General features: G+C 34.4%; 1 protein-coding gene across 6 annotated transcripts in view; it reads left to right on the top strand.

The window, feature by feature from the left end:
- The first annotated feature begins 7,578 nt into the window (after positions 1-7,578).
- nolo (ADAMTS-like no long nerve cord) overlaps positions 7,579-19,030 on the top strand; it is an 875,808-nt gene continuing 864,356 nt past the window's right edge. For 3 of the 6 annotated variants that reach the window (XM_074186241.1, XM_074186240.1, XM_074186239.1), the window contains exon 1: positions 7,579-7,776. The gene's annotated coding sequence lies outside the window, so the exon portion shown is untranslated. The remainder of the gene's footprint in view (positions 7,777-19,030) is intronic. The other 3 variants (XM_074186243.1, XM_074186238.1, XM_074186242.1) reach the window with 2 other exon arrangements.

The following is a 19,030-nucleotide window of genomic DNA, read 5'->3' as shown; positions in this document are numbered from 1 at the left end:
AAAAGAATAGTTTTGAATGAAAATAAAAATGTTCATAACGAATTTTTATAATGCAAACATGTTAACATAATAAGACTCATAGTGTAAATATCAATCGCAAACTTCAAGAGCAAACAAAAATGAAAAATCTGCTACAAAAACTGCTCGATATGATCCCCTTCTCTCTCAATACATTTTCATAGTCTGCGAAATCACCCTCTCTGTACTTGAAATGGCATTCCAGGGTCGTTTCATATGGCTTCACTATGTAATGCTATTCTATTCAACAAAGCATCTCTTCTGTGAAAAGGTGTAGCGTCAGCAAGGCTTTTCAGATGTCCTCACAGAAAGAAATCCAATAGATTCAAATCCGGGAACCACGATGGCCATGCATATGGCCCACCTCTACCAATCCTTCTATTGTTGAAAGTATGGTTCAGATGGTCCCGCGTAATCAAACTAAAACGAGGAAGAGCGGCACCATGCATAAACCACATATCTCTTTGGGTTTGCAATGGAACATGTTTCAAACGTCCATTCAAATCGTTCTGAAGGAACTCCAAATAACGATCGCCATTCAATCGGTCAACTAGAACGGATGGTCACATAAGATGGTTTCCTATGATACCAGCCCAAACATTCACGTTGAATTTCCGTTGGTTTGCAATATCCCATGGGGATTTTTTTCGGCTCCTATGTGGAGATTATGAGAGTTGATAACTACATCTCTACTGAAACCTGTTTTATCAGTGAATAAAACTCGATGAATATGTAATATCATCTCTTTGCTTATTCATGAACCAATTGACATATTCTAGTCGGGCTGGAAAATCTTCAGGTACCTTCTGGATGTGATATGGGTGGAACAGTTGTTCCCTAACTATTATATGAATAGTGGACTTGGAGGTATGGAACTGTTCTGATATATTTCTGATGCTCATTGAAGGATCATCAGCGACAGCTTCCAAAATATTTTCCTCCAATACAACGGTACGCAGAGCTCTAGGAGAGACCTCACCACCTCGTTTTGGCAAAACTGTACCTACAATAATATCGAAATAAAACAACATGCTCCAATTCACAAGTCCGCGATGAAAAAAATGTAGGATATTTTACTTGTGATTTTAACAGTATTTTGTGTGCAGATTACGGAAAAAATAGTGAAAAAATTTTATCACCTATAGATAAGTCACAAATTTCACCTGAAATTTTAGGGTCTAGACTTGAAGAAATACATATGTTAGCCTCCGGTATTTCATTTTCATGGTACCGATTTAGAGAAAGGAAATTTGTCCCTTTTTTCACACAAGAGGGTGACCTAGTTTTCTGCAACAATGTATATACCCGGCGTCATGGAAATGTTTAACATAACATTTGAACCAGAGAAATGGAGACTTTTCATCGATTCATCAAAAAGAAATTTGAAAGCTGTACTTCTTCACAATGGAAACCAATATGCTTCTGTGCCTGTTGGAAACTCAGTCCATTTGAAAGAATGCTACGAAAATTTGTTCTTGATGAGCTCAGCTACTCTGATCATGAGTAGACCATTTGTGGAGACTTGAAAGTTATTTCAGTGTTACTAGGTCAACAAAGTGGTTACACTAAGTTTCCATGTTTCCTATGTGAAAAACAAAGTTTAGTGATTCTAAAAAAATCTTACTTCCACCACTCCATATCAAATTGGGGCTAATGAAACAGTTTGTGAAAGCATTGGACAAAAAAAGTGATTGTTTCAAGTATCTTTTTGAAAAGTTTCCTGGTCTATCCGATGCTGAACTAAAAGAAGGAGTCTTCTTTGGGCCTAACATAAGAAAACTTTTTAAAGATGAAAGCCAGTGGTCACTAAAATGGAAATGAAAGCAAAAGATGCCTGGAATTCATTCAAACTTGTTATAACAGGCTTTTTTGGAAACAAAAAAGACCCAAACTACAAAACTTTGGTTGCTGAATTGATACAAAACTACAAAATGTTGGGCTGCAATATGAGTGTTAAAGTCCATTTCCTTGACTCACATCTGGACTACTTTCCCGAAAATCTAGGGGCTGTAAGTGAGGAACAAGGAGAACGGTTTCATCAAGACATAAAAGAAATGGAACGCATATACTAAGGTCGGCGTAATGTTAACATAATGGGAGACTACTGTTGGATGTTAAAAAGGGAAAATTTACAAGAACACAGCCAAAAAAGTACCAAAAGAAGCTTTGAAAAAAAAACGTTTTTATAAAGAAAGTGTGGAATTGGCCGCGGTGGTAGTGCGCCCGACTCACGATCGGAAGGCCGTCGGTTCGATTCCCGCCTCGACCAAATATTTTTCGAGAGAATTTATCTGGTCGATGCTGGGTTGATTCTGCAACCGTGCTAGGAATCACACGTTGAAAGGTAAGACCTCGTTTATCCTTGGCTCGCACAAATTTTTCAACTTCTGAGAGTTGTCGTACGTATGGGGGCGACAGCTGATCAACGAAAAAACATATTTTATACAGATATACAGATCTTATACTTATAATCACTTTGCAAACACTTGTGTATCACTATTATGCTTAGTTTAGCTATCTAGCATTGTTTTTTTGCTTTAACTTCATGTTAAAATAATAAAAATAAATCCACAAATCCTCGTTTTTTTGTACTTTTTCAATTATTTCATCCTTATTTTGTAGGCAAACCTTACGTGATAGATAAAAACAAATGTCATTTTTGAAATCAGCGCAAAAAACTACATAAAGATCAGTTAACGTAATCAAAACAATTTTCAAAAAGTTTTTTTTTGCAGACCTGTGATATCCATTAGACAAACCTGTCTCCCTCAAGTTGCGATCGACACAATCGAACCGGTAACGTTTGATTGGAAATTTTCTCGAAATGCAGACGAAATGCATGCGTATTTGTATATTCGTTGAATGTGAACTGTTAGGTTATATCAACAAATTTCACAATATCCTATGGAATATTGAAGATACAATGACAACACACCACTCATCAAATCACAATCGCATTCTGGTTTCTCATTTTTTATCACAATTATTTTATTTCTATCTAAAAAGTTTCATTTCAACATCTGTGGGAGAAATAAAACATAATTATTCACCGGATATTTTTCACCTATTCAAGTGTCGCCGTTTTTATAGTTTATTTGTTTGCTGTCTATTAGTATAGGTAAATATGCGTTTTTTCAGATAAATTTATTGGGTTAAAGATTTTCTCCCATGAAATTAAATTATCAGTGAAAATCCTTAACATTTCAGCTGTGAATAGACATTTGAAACATACAAATGTAGATTTTCATTTGATTCGAGTAACACAACACGAAACGTGATTATTCCACATGTACATACAAAAACTGAATTTGTTGTTCGCGTAGCTTGTTAGTTCAAAAACACCACGAATCTACAGAACTGAATATTCCATTTTAATTATCCCTGTTATGTTGTTGCAATAACGATATCATAACTATTTCTGTTGTGAAAATTTTCCATTTCCAATAATGGTAGACAGGTTCGATATCGTATAACAAAATTGCATTTTCATCAACAATGGTTGCTTCGACTGATTTCCCAAACGAGTACTTTCATTCAGAAAATTGTCTAAGTAACCTGATTCTGTTGAAAAATCTTGAAAAATATCTGTTTTTTCAAAGTTTTGGGGTGTGGACCAGAGGGGACTCCATTTCTGACTTTGTAGCAAAACAATTGACTTCTGCATGAAACTCATCAAAGTTATTCATTTGTTTAGTACATCAACCAAATTACTTGAAAAATTATCAAAGAATAACATTTTTCATTTTGTAACTTTGCGGGACCATAATTTGGTAACGAAGGATCTCAGGAACAAAAGTTAGTTGAAGTACCTATCATTGATATTTTGACCTCACTATACATTTCCGAGTGAAAAAAAACCAGGGACATCCTGTATATGTACGATTTCTTCCAGCCACTTTTATTTCATCATTATATTCAAGTTATTAGGTATGTATCCAGTGGACTGTTGTTAGAATAATCGATATTTGAAAAATAAAAAAGAGGCCACGCAAAATAGAATATGTAAAGGATTTTTTTGAACTGTTGTGAAAATTTTAAAGTATATCGTATCAATTAGCATGTTTAGTGAAAATTTCATAATAAAGTGTTTATTGAATAACTTCATATTTTACAATCAATCTTGTATCATGAACTAATTGAATAATTAAAAGTTCATATTTTACAATCAATCCTGTATCACGAACTAATTTAAGTATTAGATATCCAATATATTCAATATGTGTATTCTAGTGAACGGAATTAATGTGCTTTGTGATATTCACAATGACTCATTGAAAATCCTCCTGGGATGTTATCGCAGAATATAATATTGAGGCGTTTTTGTTTTATTTGTGAGTGTTTTATTTCCTGAAGACAAGTAGTCCTGAATATTATAATCATTCAACTTCTGCTCAGGTATGTTCATATTAGCCTCCATTTTCGAGTATCATGAATGTCAGAAAAATTTTCTTTCAGATTATAAATATCATGTGGAAAAATTTAACTGAGGATCCTCCAGGCTAGGTATTCGATACTCAAAATATTCTCCATGAAGAAATATATCTCAGGATTCAACTGCATATAGTTAATATGTTAACAACAAGGTTCAACAAATAGTTACAATATTTTTTTTATTGACCCAAAACTTCAGGTTTCCAAAACTGACAAAATTCAACACAATATTTGAACTTCTATTTTTCCCCCTTGGGAATAAAAGTTCCTGATTAATCCCTTTTTTGACGCTTATTTACGCTATACAAATAACCTATCTGCATATTTCAGGATTCTGGGTTCGGTAGCTAGTAATTTATATATTTTTTCATTAAAAATGAAATTACCGAAAAAATATGTCAACTGCATAAAGTAATGAATAGCTTCATAAATCCAATTATATCACCTGAAAAAATTTTAAAAACTAACGACGTCTGCCCTCACGCGTTTGTCCGCGTTCGGGTCGCATTCTCGGCGATGGCGTTTCATTGCTGAGAAAATTTATAATTATTTCAGACATTATTTCATCCAATTGTAAACGGCGGTCATCGCCACCTTCATTCAATTTTTTCAAAGGTTAAATTTATATGGGTGGCATGTATTATGTTTTAGAATTCACTGTAAAGCAATTCCTATAACAACCTGATTCAGAATAGCTTCATCTACTGCCTCATTCCTCTTCATTTTCCACCGAATTGATTGCTGGATTTTCAATGATTCTTGAATGTAAGAATGAAGTAGTGTTCATTTTATGCGTCTCATTAAAATAAATTGCCGTTACTCTCACATATTGATTGATTTGCAAAACACCATTAAACAATTTCCACTTTCTGAAGAGTAGACCGTTTTCTATTGAATCGGAAAAAAGCGTCCCATCAGTGAAGAACTACTTCACTGAATATAATGTCAAATTTTCGACTGGTATTTGTCAGTTTATAAACAATTTTTTGATCAAAAATATGATGACCAGTAAATTCCATTCAAATCAAAACAAATCAAATTTTATCAAATCCGTTTTCCTATTATATAATGGATTGGACGTGTCTGGTGAGGGGTAAAACCCACACACTTACTAAAAAAAATTACTCCTAAAGTACTAGTTTACAGGTTGAAAGATCATTTACATTAACAGAAATGGAGTATATATATATATATATATACCTACATACATGAACATGTAACGCTAATATTTCTTAATGACACATAAAAACAAGTATATAAGACATCTTGATATAAATATAAAAATCATAAAGCACAATAAACACTATAAACTCAGTTAACACTGCTAGAAAGGAAGTTCTCAAATTCCCCTAAGCTATAAAAACAATGATTCATTAAAATTTATTTAAACCTACTTTTGAAAATTCCGTACGTGTTACTATTTTCTATACTATCAGGAAGCCTATTGAAGTAAGACGCTCCAGTCATCAGAATTGATTTTTTGTGAAAAGTAAGGTTTGATTTTTTTGCAACAAGTCGTTTTTATGCCTTGTGTTATGATTGTGAATATCACAATTTTTTGGCAGTTTATTTCGGTTTCGGTAAATATGGCTCAGTAATTTATATAAGTAAATAGAAGTAACAGTAAGAATTTTTTGGTTTTCGTATACATCGTGACATGAGGTTTGAAAAGGTAGGTCAAAAATAAATCGCAATATTCTTTTTTGTGAAACAACCGCCCTTTGAATATCATGCCCTTGCCCCCAGACTACGATTCTATAGGAAATCGCAGAGTAAGCATATGAATAATAGACATTCAATAAAGTATCCCTATCTAGCATAGATTTCGAAACAGTCAATAGATAGAAAAGCTGGTTAATTTTTTTACAGACACTGTTAATTTGTACCTACCAAGATATATTACAGTCGATAATGGTTTCGAGAAATTTTGCAGACTTCCATGTAGGTACTGATTAAAATGTTATTTAAAAATATTGAGCATTCTGATGGTAATTTTTGAGCTGTATGGTATTCAATGCAAACCGTTTTCGAAACATTCAACATTAATCTATTACAATAGCACCAATATTTGAATTGGTTTAGTGTTCTGATAAGTTTTTCTGAAAGCACGAGTTTTGAGTGATCTGATATTATTGTGCATGTGTCGTCTGCACACGTGAGAACTTTTGCCTCAGTTAGATATTTATAAAGATCGTTAATGATTATGAGAAAAATTAATGTAACAAGGACATTGCGCTGAGAAGTTCCAAGATCCATGTCAAACACATATGAAAAAACTTCATCAATTTTTACTATAATCTTACGGTTTTCGAGGAAAGAGAGAAACCTGCTCGGCATCTTGTTGTTCAAATTTTCACAGTGAAGGATCACCAGATCCAGAACCAGATTCATTGTCATTTCAATTTTTCAAAAAATGATGCTGAAAGCCGTCCCGTTTGAAGGGTTGAAGTGTCAGTGATGAAGTTTATGTATGGATATGTCCCCGTAAAAACAAAATGATTCTTGTCCGAAGTTTTTTCCATGTTAATATATGAAGCCGGAAACATTGCTTGACTGTTCCTCATGGGTCAAGCTATATACACTTTTAGTGTCATTATTTTTCGAATTTGAAAGCCGTGGATTTTTGAAATTTCTTCCTGACGTTTCGCTGGCTCGAGTGGCTAGCTTCTTCAGAGGTTTACCCATCATGGCTTGCTGTCCGATGACACTGAAAACCTCAGCCGCGAAAGTCTAAACCATTTTTATATATACTTTGTTAATGCAGCGAGCTTTGAAATTTCAATATCACTAAAATCATAGATCTCTAACGGAACATTTTGTTAATGAAACTGTTATTGATTGTCTTATGCTATTTTTATCTCGGTTGATGGAAGAACCTCCGGAAGACGCTGTGACAGTTTTCTATACGCGACAGTTCAAATCGCAACTCCCGAACCCTACACCATATTTAAGAAAACCAGGAAGAATAAACAACCAGCCCTAACCACTGGCGCCGAGAAATTTAGAGACTCCAAAAAACAATTGCAAATCTCAAAAAGCGTCGCGGCCTACTATGTAAATGCAACAATACAGGGTTGATGTTGATGCGGTCGATACGACGATGCTCATGGCAGTGCCGCAAGCAAGTAGAGTAGCGATAGTCATTCGTTTCTTGGCCTGCTCGACGATAGGAGCCTCGTAGCGTGCGGCGCCCGCGACATACGAAGATCGTGCGCGCTTCTCGATTGTTTACCACAAATTTTTGACTAGAGGTGTTTGAGGTGGTGACTTTTCTGGTGGTTTCAGTGACTATTTTCGGTTGGAGGTCATAGGAAATCGGCTGTCAAGGTATTCTTGATTTTGTATTTTCAAAATTTTTGGAAGCGTACACGTGCTGTACCTACAACTTATTACGTATTTTTATTTTGGGGTGGACACCCCTTTTTGGAATACTTTATGGCCTCTTCAAAGCTGAAAAGAATAATATTTATAATATTCAACATTTACCGACTGTCATTCATTTCAATAAATTTTATAAATAGGTAATTGGGTTTTAGTGACTATCTAACTTATAGTCGTATTGAAGGAAATGAACACAATATTTGTACAGAGCTTATTCGTTTGGAACTGTAGCCAAGGGTCCGATGAGACTCCAACAAATTAAATTACCTCACCATATCTTCGAAGTATTTAAAAAATCGAAAAAACTTTTTACTACGAAATCATATCAAAGCCAATTGTGAAAAAACAGTCGATTTTTGATTGTGCGTATTCATGTATTTAAGTTTTAAAGTTTTTGAATAGCAATTTTGAATCAAAAAATAAATATTTATAGTCAATATCACAACTTCCTGCCAAATTACAAGCAGTTTCGAAAAGACTTGAGACTTTTTTGGGTGGATCTTCTCCACATTATAATGTAGGTATACATGTACCTAATTCCATGTATAATTTTGTTCCACTCGTAGGGAAGTGAGACTTATATTTTGTGAAAAAAAAAACCAAATTGTTCCTATGTACGAATGTATCCAATTTTTTGATTACGAATATTTCAACATTTTGAAAAACTTCATCTCAAATGTGAAAAATGAGAACCGTTTCATCAGAAAAATTTGTATGAAACTAAATTATAAAATTTTCTTTCTGAAAAACTGCAATTCTTCAAATGAGATAATTTTTCTCGATACCCGGTTATTGAAAACAACATCAGAAACAATTTCCTACATAATTCAATTCCGAAACTTCGTGAATAAATAATTCAACATAATCATGATTTTGAGAGATTTAACATAGCACCATTCAAAGCAAAGAAACATCGGCTTTTTCGAGATTCTCACAAAAAAAATTGAAACCAATTTGTTTTTTGAGCACCATATGATATTTTTTGTGAGCTGCAAATTAAGCTTGGTTCGATTAATTACGAACGACGATCAGGAAATGTTCGAGATTCATTCCATGAGATATAAAAATATAAATTAATATATGTAAATATACGAGCATATGACTTTTATGGGGTTGTATGGAAAGTTACCGGAATGATGTCTTTCCTTACATCAAAAATCCTATTTTATCATTAAGTTGTCTTGTTTTTGACGCCCGATAAATAAATGTGGAATAATTAAAGGAATTATGTAATATCTTGTCGATGGTAATTAGTTGCGTTCTTTATCAAAATTGTTGATCAAAAGACCCACAGAATATTTATGAAAATATCCTTCAATTTTCCATTACTATTCCATAGAAATGAAAAACTTTCATAGAATTTTGTAGCAATGATATTCGGTATACTTAAAATTTAATCACTTCAATTGAGAACTCATTCAACTTTTATGTAATGATATAAAGGATGCTTCAATTTTATATCGAAAAACATTATTCTGTAGAAATCAGAAGTTGAAAAAAAATACTCTGAACATCATTTTCAGTGATCAAATATTATTTCCTACTACAGTAGTCGTGGAGTTCATTTATTATACTCAAGGAAATGAAAGACGTAGAGGTACCTCCTCCCAACTCTTGAACGGAAAGTGCTACATAATTTAAATGAAATGAATAAAATCACTTTTGTCTAAATTCCACTGGTTTCGGGTCAAACCCGAAACCGGTCGTATGAATAAAGTTTACCAGTGGTATTTAGACAAAAGTGTTTTTTTCATTTCATTTAAGTGATCATGAATTACCATAAAGTAAACAAGTCATCAATCACACATATTGTCACATAATTCTTTGCCAAGAGGGTGCTACTAACTCTTTGTTCCAAATAAAAAAAACTGATGATTTGTTATATAGGTATTTAAATATTTTATTAAACATGTTTTTATTTTATTTTTAACATTATGAAATGTTTCTTGTGGGAAATTTATTGCAAGCATCTCTTTTCTCATCTAGTAGTTCTGAAATGTACTGCGATTATCCATCATACACTTCAGGTGTCATATTCATCAAAAACATCTAGATACGTTATGTCAGGTGATCCAATGGACTCTTCTTGACCACGTTTCTATATCGATTTGTATAATTGATAGACCCAAATGAGTTTTCAACTTATATTACGATTCAGCAAGATGAGATATCTCTTCATGACTGACGTTTCGGAAGAGGCTGGATGACGATTATTGAAACCGGAAGATAGGCAAACTTTGTCTTTTTGAAGAGCCTACTAGGTCACCTGAAATAACGCCTATAGTTGTTTTTGAGGAGAAATGTAACATTTGAAGTGTACGATACAGAATTGCAGTCCCGTTCAGAACTCGTGGATAGGAAAGGAGGTTATTGCAATGAAATTACCCCAAGAATATTTCTTGATGTAAGAAATAGTTTTTCAATCAGACTCATAATCAGACAGTGTGAACTGTATGAGTTCTGGATATCTTTCGCAGATTGTCAAAACGAATATGAAACTGTCAATTAGTCAAGAACGGTTGAAAAGGATGATGCCACAATATTGTCTTTTTCATTAAAAAATACGTGAATTATATTCTACTTGAAGAAAGGCAGACTATTATATGCGTCATCATCAACCCCCCTTCTACATATTGCGGATGATATAATGAAAGCAATAGATGAATACAAATGTACGGTGTTACTCCTACTAGATTTCAGCTGGGCGTTTGATACTATTATTCACAATCTTTTGTCAAGCATTTTGGATTATAATGGTTTTTCTGCTAACGCTCTTGCATTATTGATGAACTATTCGAAAAATAGACAGCAACTGGTTAGCATAGAGGAATACAACTCAAATATTCCATCCATATTCCATCCATATATATATATATATATATATATATATATATATATATATATATATCCCACTTACTACAGGCTCTTCACACTTGTCAGGTGCATTTATATGCTGATGATACTCAAGTATATCACAGCTTTTCAGCGGAAATGGCGTACAATGCTAGTGACATTATCAATGCAGATATAAATAGATTTGTTGAATTGACATACAAATATTTACATGAATTACAGAGCTAATTGCTGATACAACAAAAGACGAAGTTCAACTCAGTTAGCACAAGTGCTACTTAGTTGTTCTTCCATATAATGATCAAGATTTCACCGTTTCATAGTGAATAACTGTGAATATCCGCATTCGAAATGAGACAATAGATATCGTTAGTGAAGCAAAAAATCTTGGTGTTTTGATGGATATAGATCTGAGATTTGAAAAATTCTATTCTGCATTGAAAATCATTTATGGTAACCGACATATTCTTCCTCATTATGTGAAGAAGTCTTTATGTGAATCTTTGGTGCTTTCAGTTTTCAATTATGCGGATGTTCTTTATGGCCCATGTTTAACCAATCAATACAAAAATAATATTCAAAAAGTTCAAAATTGGTGTCTCAGGTTAGTTTTTGGTATTTTTCGGCGACACAGGATCTCATATAAGCTTCAAGAAATTGGATGGCTGAACATGGAGAAAAAAAGGTTAATTCATCCTGTCTGTTTTTTCCATAAAATAATTATAACAAAAAAACCTTCATATCTTCATATTGAAATCACATATCGTACGGACATCCATAACCTGTATATTCGATATAAAAATATGATTGCAATGCCAATACAGAAGTGTTCAGGCGGTCTTTCAGGTACCAAATTTGTCGAAAGTATAATGCGTCAAAAAATTGAATTTCACAAAGTTCAAAAGTGAAAATAAAGACTATTTGTTAGAAGTGGAATATTTTCCATGATGTATTTCATTACGAACGATGAGCTTCGCCCTTTTTTCAATTGTAAGTTGAATATATAAGTTATGTTGTGTTGTTTGTTCTGGTTATGAAATTATCATTATTATTATTATAAAATACGCCATAAAATTCAAACGAAGTCAACACTCAACATTTGATCAGCGTTGGTCCTCATCTGAAAGGTCACTCTGTACATCGAATAGTCACTGCTATAGCAAGGTAAATTGTCAACATCTTTTTGACAACAATAAAAATTAATTGGCGCTCCGGGGCGACTTCATTGATTCCAGTGACGCATTTGCTTTTTCAGCTGCAGGAAAACCCGGAAAAACCTGCAGCACCACATTATCTGAAGATCTTGATCTAACAATGTCCTCTCTCTTACAAAACAAAATGTAGGGTGTCTCCAGAGGCTCCAATATTAATTGATGACGTATTATTATCATTTGACAGTTTCATGTTCCTTATCGAACAATTTCTACGGTTTTAATTCTTTCACACCACATACATATTCGTTTTCACAACAGTTGAAGTATGGACATTTCGTATTTTACAGTAAGTGAATTTGAATCATCATTATAAATATTAACATCGAACTGGGAATGACTGTTATGTGTCGCATATTAGAAAATTCAAACTACCAGATATCGCAGCTAATGGCGAAATCTATGGAACTTTCTCAAAATCGTAAAATGGAGTTATTTTTAGTGAATATCATGAATAACTTTTCATTCACATTTCACTGGGCAACTGAAAAATATATAGCAAACTGAAATGCTAGATAGTGCTTTGCTCAGTTACGATTGAATAAGATTACATTGTGAAACACTGTGAATCAATTTATATCGAAGAATGCTGAAAAGATGCAGAGTAGCGTAAACTTCAAATAACAGTTTTAGGCAATGCACAATGTTACTATACGGTGCAGATCACACGGTGTACACCCAAAAGTTGTTGGCGAACCGCCCTATCACGCACCTACACGGGCAATGAGAGCGACGTCTTTGACATAAGATGTGTGGTAGACGTCGCTCGGAAGAGTCCTCGACGGTTACTCATCAAAAGTTGGGAAGGGAACTTTCCTAAAATGAGTTCTAGGCGGCAGGTGAAGTGCCTGCTCGCGGCTGGAGGCTAGTGAGTCTTCACCTCCATTGGCGTTGACCTCTTAGGGGCAGTGCTTCTCTAGCTGTTAAAGGGACGGGATGCGTTAATCCATTTATGGGTGCATGTAGCCCCCTATTGGGACACTGAGTAGTTCGTGCTGTCCCGTGATTCCCTCCTGCTTCTGTATAGATCCAAATGTTCGAAGTGTCGGGGCTTGCGGTCCATCCAGTGGAAACTAGTATCCGAGTCTAGCCTTGTAGGCATACGCTTGAGGTGTCGGACCCGGATGGACGGAGCTACTAGTATCCGAGCTTAGGATCTCGACCTGCCACTTCTAGGGCCTTATGCCCACTTGATTTGGTAGGTTAGCGGGGGCAGGTGTGCGACGCGAGCACTCTCTGGCGAAAGTCGAGCTTAGTTGATCTAGTTGGTTCTGGATCGAAGGCAATTGATGGTCCTGCGTTTTACTTTGCCAGTAGTCTTGTGTGTGAGGGGGATACCCCAGGGGGAAACCCGAATGAATATAGTAATACTGAAAATATCAGTCGTTACCAGTTTATCATTATGTATGCTTCTGAAAATAGAGTTAAACTTTTAATTTCTTATAGAATTCTTCAACAAACAAATATTATCCGAAAACAAGAAAATTACGAAAACTTACAGGGCAAAAATTATATGGAGTCAGCACCCTCTCCTTCGCCAAAATTTCAAAACGTTTGTTTTCACCAATCTGTTGACCTGATTCGAACTATATAATTTCGAGAGAAATAGACGCATATTTCATTTATTGAATTCTGGAACATAGTGAACATCGTAATTGGTCTGAAAATGATGAAGATTATGGCGGATATCTCTATGTAGATGAATTTTTTTTTTAAAGAATAACTATATTTTACTCAATAGAACATACAAATACAAATCAATTAACATAATTTAAGAGAAAAGAGAAAAAAAACACCTCAAAAGTGCTACTTCGTTCTCTCCTGTTCATAAAAGAGGACATATGCCTCCTCACTCACAAGCGAATTAGGTGAAATTGGGCACACATTTGAATCGTTGTATCCATGCCACGTGCCTCTATAAGGGTGCCTGTAATATGCCGTGTAATGGCCGTTGTAAGTAGTCCCAATTTGATTCGAAAGTGCATATAGATTATAACGACAAGGGGCCACAATGTCTCCTGCATAATTGATCATATCTAGTCCTCCTAAAGGAAAGTCGATGACAGCATTCAATTTGTCTCTGAATCTTTCCGTTGGAGAGAATCTTTTCAAATGAATCACTAAAATACTGGTAAATTTATGGATTGATAGAGACTTTGTGCATTTTCTTCTCTCCTTGCACCTCGAACATGTTGGTTTTTCATGAAGGAATCTAGGCATTGTGACAAACTCAATTGGTCAGTTCTTTGTGGTATGTCGAGAGACAAATCCCAGAAAGGATCGAAGGTTACTGAAGAGTGTCCACAGTGTGAGCACTTCATAGTGGATTTTAATTGACAAACGAAATTGATGAAAAATAAATTGAAACGGAAAACTATGCCAAATAATTCAATACATGCTGTGTAATTATAATCAATGTAACTTCAACATTACCAACAATGATTATGCATGTTTATTGGGGTTTAGATGTGAATTTCTGTTTTTACTCATTTGATTCAGATAATATTGGGGAGGCAATAACATATTTGAAGGATTCAAACTATTTAGGGTTTGATTCTTGGTGATAAAAAAATTTCTTATCGATTGTCCATGAACTACTTTTGAAATTTCTTAATGACAACGGTTTTATGAGAAATAAAGGAAGAGAAATAAATAGCGTTGTGTATGTAAGATTTCTCGAGCATAAGGTAATAAAAAAAATCTTTGAAATTATTTATTTCTCAAAAGCGTTTGACAGTGTTAATGAGCACTACAGATAATTTGAATTTTCAATCAATTCATCAATAATAACTTCACTCAATGCTTCCTTCAATTCTTGTACCAAATGAATTTCATATGGTAGGAATTTTTGCAGTTTGCAAATATTTTGAATGGAAAATCGACTCATGTTATGATTAAAAGCCCTCTGTTGTGCTGAAATTATTGGATTTTTCACTACATCTAACAAGACATTCATCTAACAAGACATTATTTTAAAATAACCACTACTTGGTCACAGTTTCACCTTCTGAATTTCACTAGTTCGGACTTCCATTGTCTACTATATAAAATGATTTGAAATCCCTGAAACAAGTAAAAAAGAATAATTAAAAAAGAATAGTTGAAAATAACAATTATATTAAGCAACAATAAAATGAAATGAAATGATAGTGAAATAACCTACAAGTAAAAATATAATAATTGAATAAATAAAAATTAAAGGAATGAAAAAAGAAAATAATAAAAAAATAAAAAAGTGCAGAGATTCCAAGTCACGTTAGTTCACGACGTTTCGATTGTTGGTATCTACAATCGTCTTCGGGTGATGACTGGACTGATTCTTCCGAGAGATGACTATTTTATAGGCCGTTGAAATACTTTCACTTTCTTTACTTTCCATTTTCCGCTTCACTGATTCCGTGTGAGATGACCGTTTTGGCAGGAGTTGGTCATTTTTCGTTTGATGATGGGTTTCCATATGTTTCGTATATCTACGCTGGCCTGGCTGAATACGTTGTTAGACAACATGTATGCGGCTTCTTTGAATTTTCTCCTGAACCAATGTTCCTCTCTGTGCAAGATCTCAGCTTGGGACCACTCGATGTTGTGTTGATGGGTCCAAACATGGTCTGCTATTCCTGATTTGCTGGTTTCTCCTCGCTGTGTGTGCTTCTTGTGCTCGGCAATGCGAACATTCAATGGCCTCTTAGTTTCACCAATATAGGATTTTTCGCACTCACAGGGTATCCGGTAAATGCAATTCTTGGAATCGCAGTCCGCGTTTGGGGGCCTGGTTTTCGTGGGGCTGCTACGGATAGTGTTACCGGATCTGAAACAGGTTCTAATGTTGTACTTGGAACCAATTCTTCTTATCCTCTCCGATAATCCTCTGATGTAGGGAAGTGCAAGCACTGGTTGTGACGGCTTCTCTGGAAGTACAAACTAGTGAAATTCATCACGAAACATTGTCAATCACCTTCAAACAGTTTCACCTTCTATTGCCGTATGTTATGATCATTAAAATTTCAATACGCTGAGTATTAGTTAAATCTGTCATTTTTGCACAAAAATTATTCAGACTGAATGGCAAGTGTTCTCAAGATCACCACTGTTAGATAATAGAATGTGTTTCATTAATTTTGTTCAGAATTTGGAGCCGAATTGAAATATAGAATAAAATATAGGGTATTTTTTAAAGAAAACGCAACTTTATTTTTTCAAGACTTTTTTACTGATTCTGTATACTCAATTATTATTCAGTGTGATAGATTTTGAAAAACCCTAGAACTTTTGTATCTTAACATTTTTCGCTAGTTACCTCACTTTAGAAAATAATCGACCGTTTCCATACATATCAGCGATGCTGTAAATTAGTTTGAAATAATACATGAAATACAATAATTTGATTTTTTATCGCTGGTTCGCTCATGAATTTGAGATATTGTATGTGATGGTAAACGCCGTCTTCATTTAGTTCTCGCACTGATAAACTCTTATACAAATAGGACCTGCACTTTTAGAATATTCACCGGGCATTTGTACGACTTACACCCGTTGCTGTAGCAAATTATCAATAACTGAGCGTGCTTATTTATTGCCGTTTATTTTAATACTGCTACTGCCATTAGTTCATTGAGAATCGGGTTCACACCATTCCCCTATGCATTTCGAAATTTCTCCAGAAAGATGTCTGTTGGTATAACGTAGGTTAATTTGCTTGGCAATTCCATATTTTTCAAAATGTTGATCAATCATTTTCATCCTTTCTGAATTTGAGTATCTCATGACTAACAATTCTGAAGGTTACTCACTCAGGTTTGTCCTTGAAAGATAGTTGAGCTCAGTAATCCATTTGTGGTTCAATCTAGCACAACTGATGGAGCCTATCGCGGGTCGAAACAGCGCTATCTGGTGTTAGATCACGAATACGTTGTGTTTGGTCTCTGTTTTTCAACTAAGTGCCTTGCAGTGAAAACTGTATTGGAAGGGAACGAACCTCGTCGGCAGTCGATGTCGGAGCTTGGCTTGGCTTGGCCTTGGGAAGCCTCGTTCATATTTGATATTCGAGAATTGAGTTATCTGTCGATCCCACAGATGACGTTTTCTTGAGGGAAGATGCCATTGGCGTTGCCAAAAAAGAACTTTCCGAATTTGTATTTCAATGTTCATTAGCTTGAAGACGAGCAAATTAACTTTTGAAAGCGAAGCAGCGGTTGATAGGGAACTGAAAACCTTTTGCATTTGACCACCAATTATCTTTAAAAAATTCAATGTATATGATGGAATCGGCCGATACTTGATGAAAATCCATAACTAACGTATTCTGAAAACACTTTATTGTGTGATTTTCACTAGATAGTTTTACAAAAACGCAACACGTGTTTCGCCATACAATGGCTTCCTCGGGCGTGTCTTAATAACTAATTCTACACACTTGAAATTCAGGTACCTTAAATTGTAGAATAAGGTATATATAGCATTTAATGTGTAGAATTAGTTATTAACACACGCCCGAGGAAGCCATTGTATGGCGAAACATGTGTTGCGTTTTTGTAAAACTATCCAGTGGAAATCACACAATAAAGTGTTTTTAGAAATTGTTAAAATTCAATGTTTTGAAATAATTTTCAGAATGAACAAACTTGAAGTACTTGAAATTCCAGTTCAATAATTAAGTTTGTCCTTTGAGGACAATTGAGTTCAGCAATCAGTTCGTGATTCAACACTGCTGAAACAGTGCTGTTTTGTTAAAAAAAATGTTAAAACATGTTTTTTGCTTGCCCCCCTACGAACAACAACTCTCAAAAGTCTCAACTTGTGCAAGCTAAGGACTAAAGAGGTCCTACCTTTCAACGTGTGATTTCTAACACTGGTTGGACGATAGGAAGTGAAAATCGATCGTCAGGTCAAACCGTTCGAACCGCCGGTTCACACAGCGGTCGATTGAGTTAGTGAAACAAACAACCCACGTCAACCCACCAGGCTACCGTCTCACAGTGATCACGTAGATTGTTTTGGAAAACCTCTTTTGTCTTTAATATTCCTGAATTGAATTTTCTTCTGTTCCTTTAGATGGTATATTTTAAAGGAAGGAATTTCTTGATACGTTCATTCCCAGTCAGTTATGCTTTGCGGTACTTTTTTGATATCCCACTCTGTTTGAGAGTTTCTCACTATCCATTTCATTAAAATAATCTTTTTTTTGTTCCACTGTGATATAAAAACGTTGAATTAGGTATGAATATGTGATGTTTCAATAAAATTTTCTAGGAAAAGAAAGTTTTTGGCTTTCTACTACTCCATCTTGATACAAAAAAAAGAAGGATGAGGGAGTCTTCCAAAGAAAGGAAGGAAGTAACTCTATACATGGATGTGTAGATCATGCAAAGAAGTAACTTTCAGACACAAACTGAAAGAAAGTCCTCCTGAAACAGCTACTTTCATATAAACATTGAATTATACGAACGAAAAAATTCTTTCGAAATAAATACTTCTATATGAACACTGAATTATACAGAAGATACTTCTCTCTACTCAGTTTGTATTTCAAACATTCGTTGTGGAATAAAAATCAGATATAATTCTGAGATATCAGATATCTGATTTTTATTCCACAACGAATGTTTGAAATACAAACTGAGTAGAGAAAAGTATCTTCTGTATAATTCAGTGTTCATAAAGAAGTATTTGTTTCGAAAGAATTTTTTCTTTCGTATAATTCAATGTCTGTATGAAAGTAGCTGTTTCAGGAGGACTTTCTTTCAGTTTGTGTCTGAAAGTTACTTCTTTGCATGATCTACACATCCATGTATAGAGTTACTTCCTTCCTTTCTTTGGAAGACTCCCTCATCCTCCTTTTTTTGTATCAAGATGGAGTAGTAGAAAGCCAAAAACTTTCTTTCCCAAAAATTAATCACTCCTAAAAAAAATACAACCCCTTCAATTCAATAATTTTCTAGTATTGGAAAGTATTCAAAATATTGATGTTGTTTCATTCTTCTTGTTTCCACACAGTTATTTATACCTACAGTGAAGTCAGATTTCTTGATTCCTTTAACAGCAATTGAAAAACAACATTTGTGAAAATGACAGGATTACCTAGTGTCGAGTTAAGTTTCAATTTTTTGTTTATCAATATTTCCAGAATATACAAATTA

Source organism: Leptinotarsa decemlineata, unplaced genomic scaffold (genome assembly GCF_025532065.1).
Source record: "Leptinotarsa decemlineata unplaced genomic scaffold, Ldec_3_MD MMD2_tig00078422_RagTag_RagTag, whole genome shotgun sequence".
NCBI lineage: Eukaryota > Metazoa > Arthropoda > Insecta > Coleoptera > Chrysomelidae > Leptinotarsa > Leptinotarsa decemlineata.
This window is presented reverse-complemented; position numbering and strand designations above follow the sequence as displayed.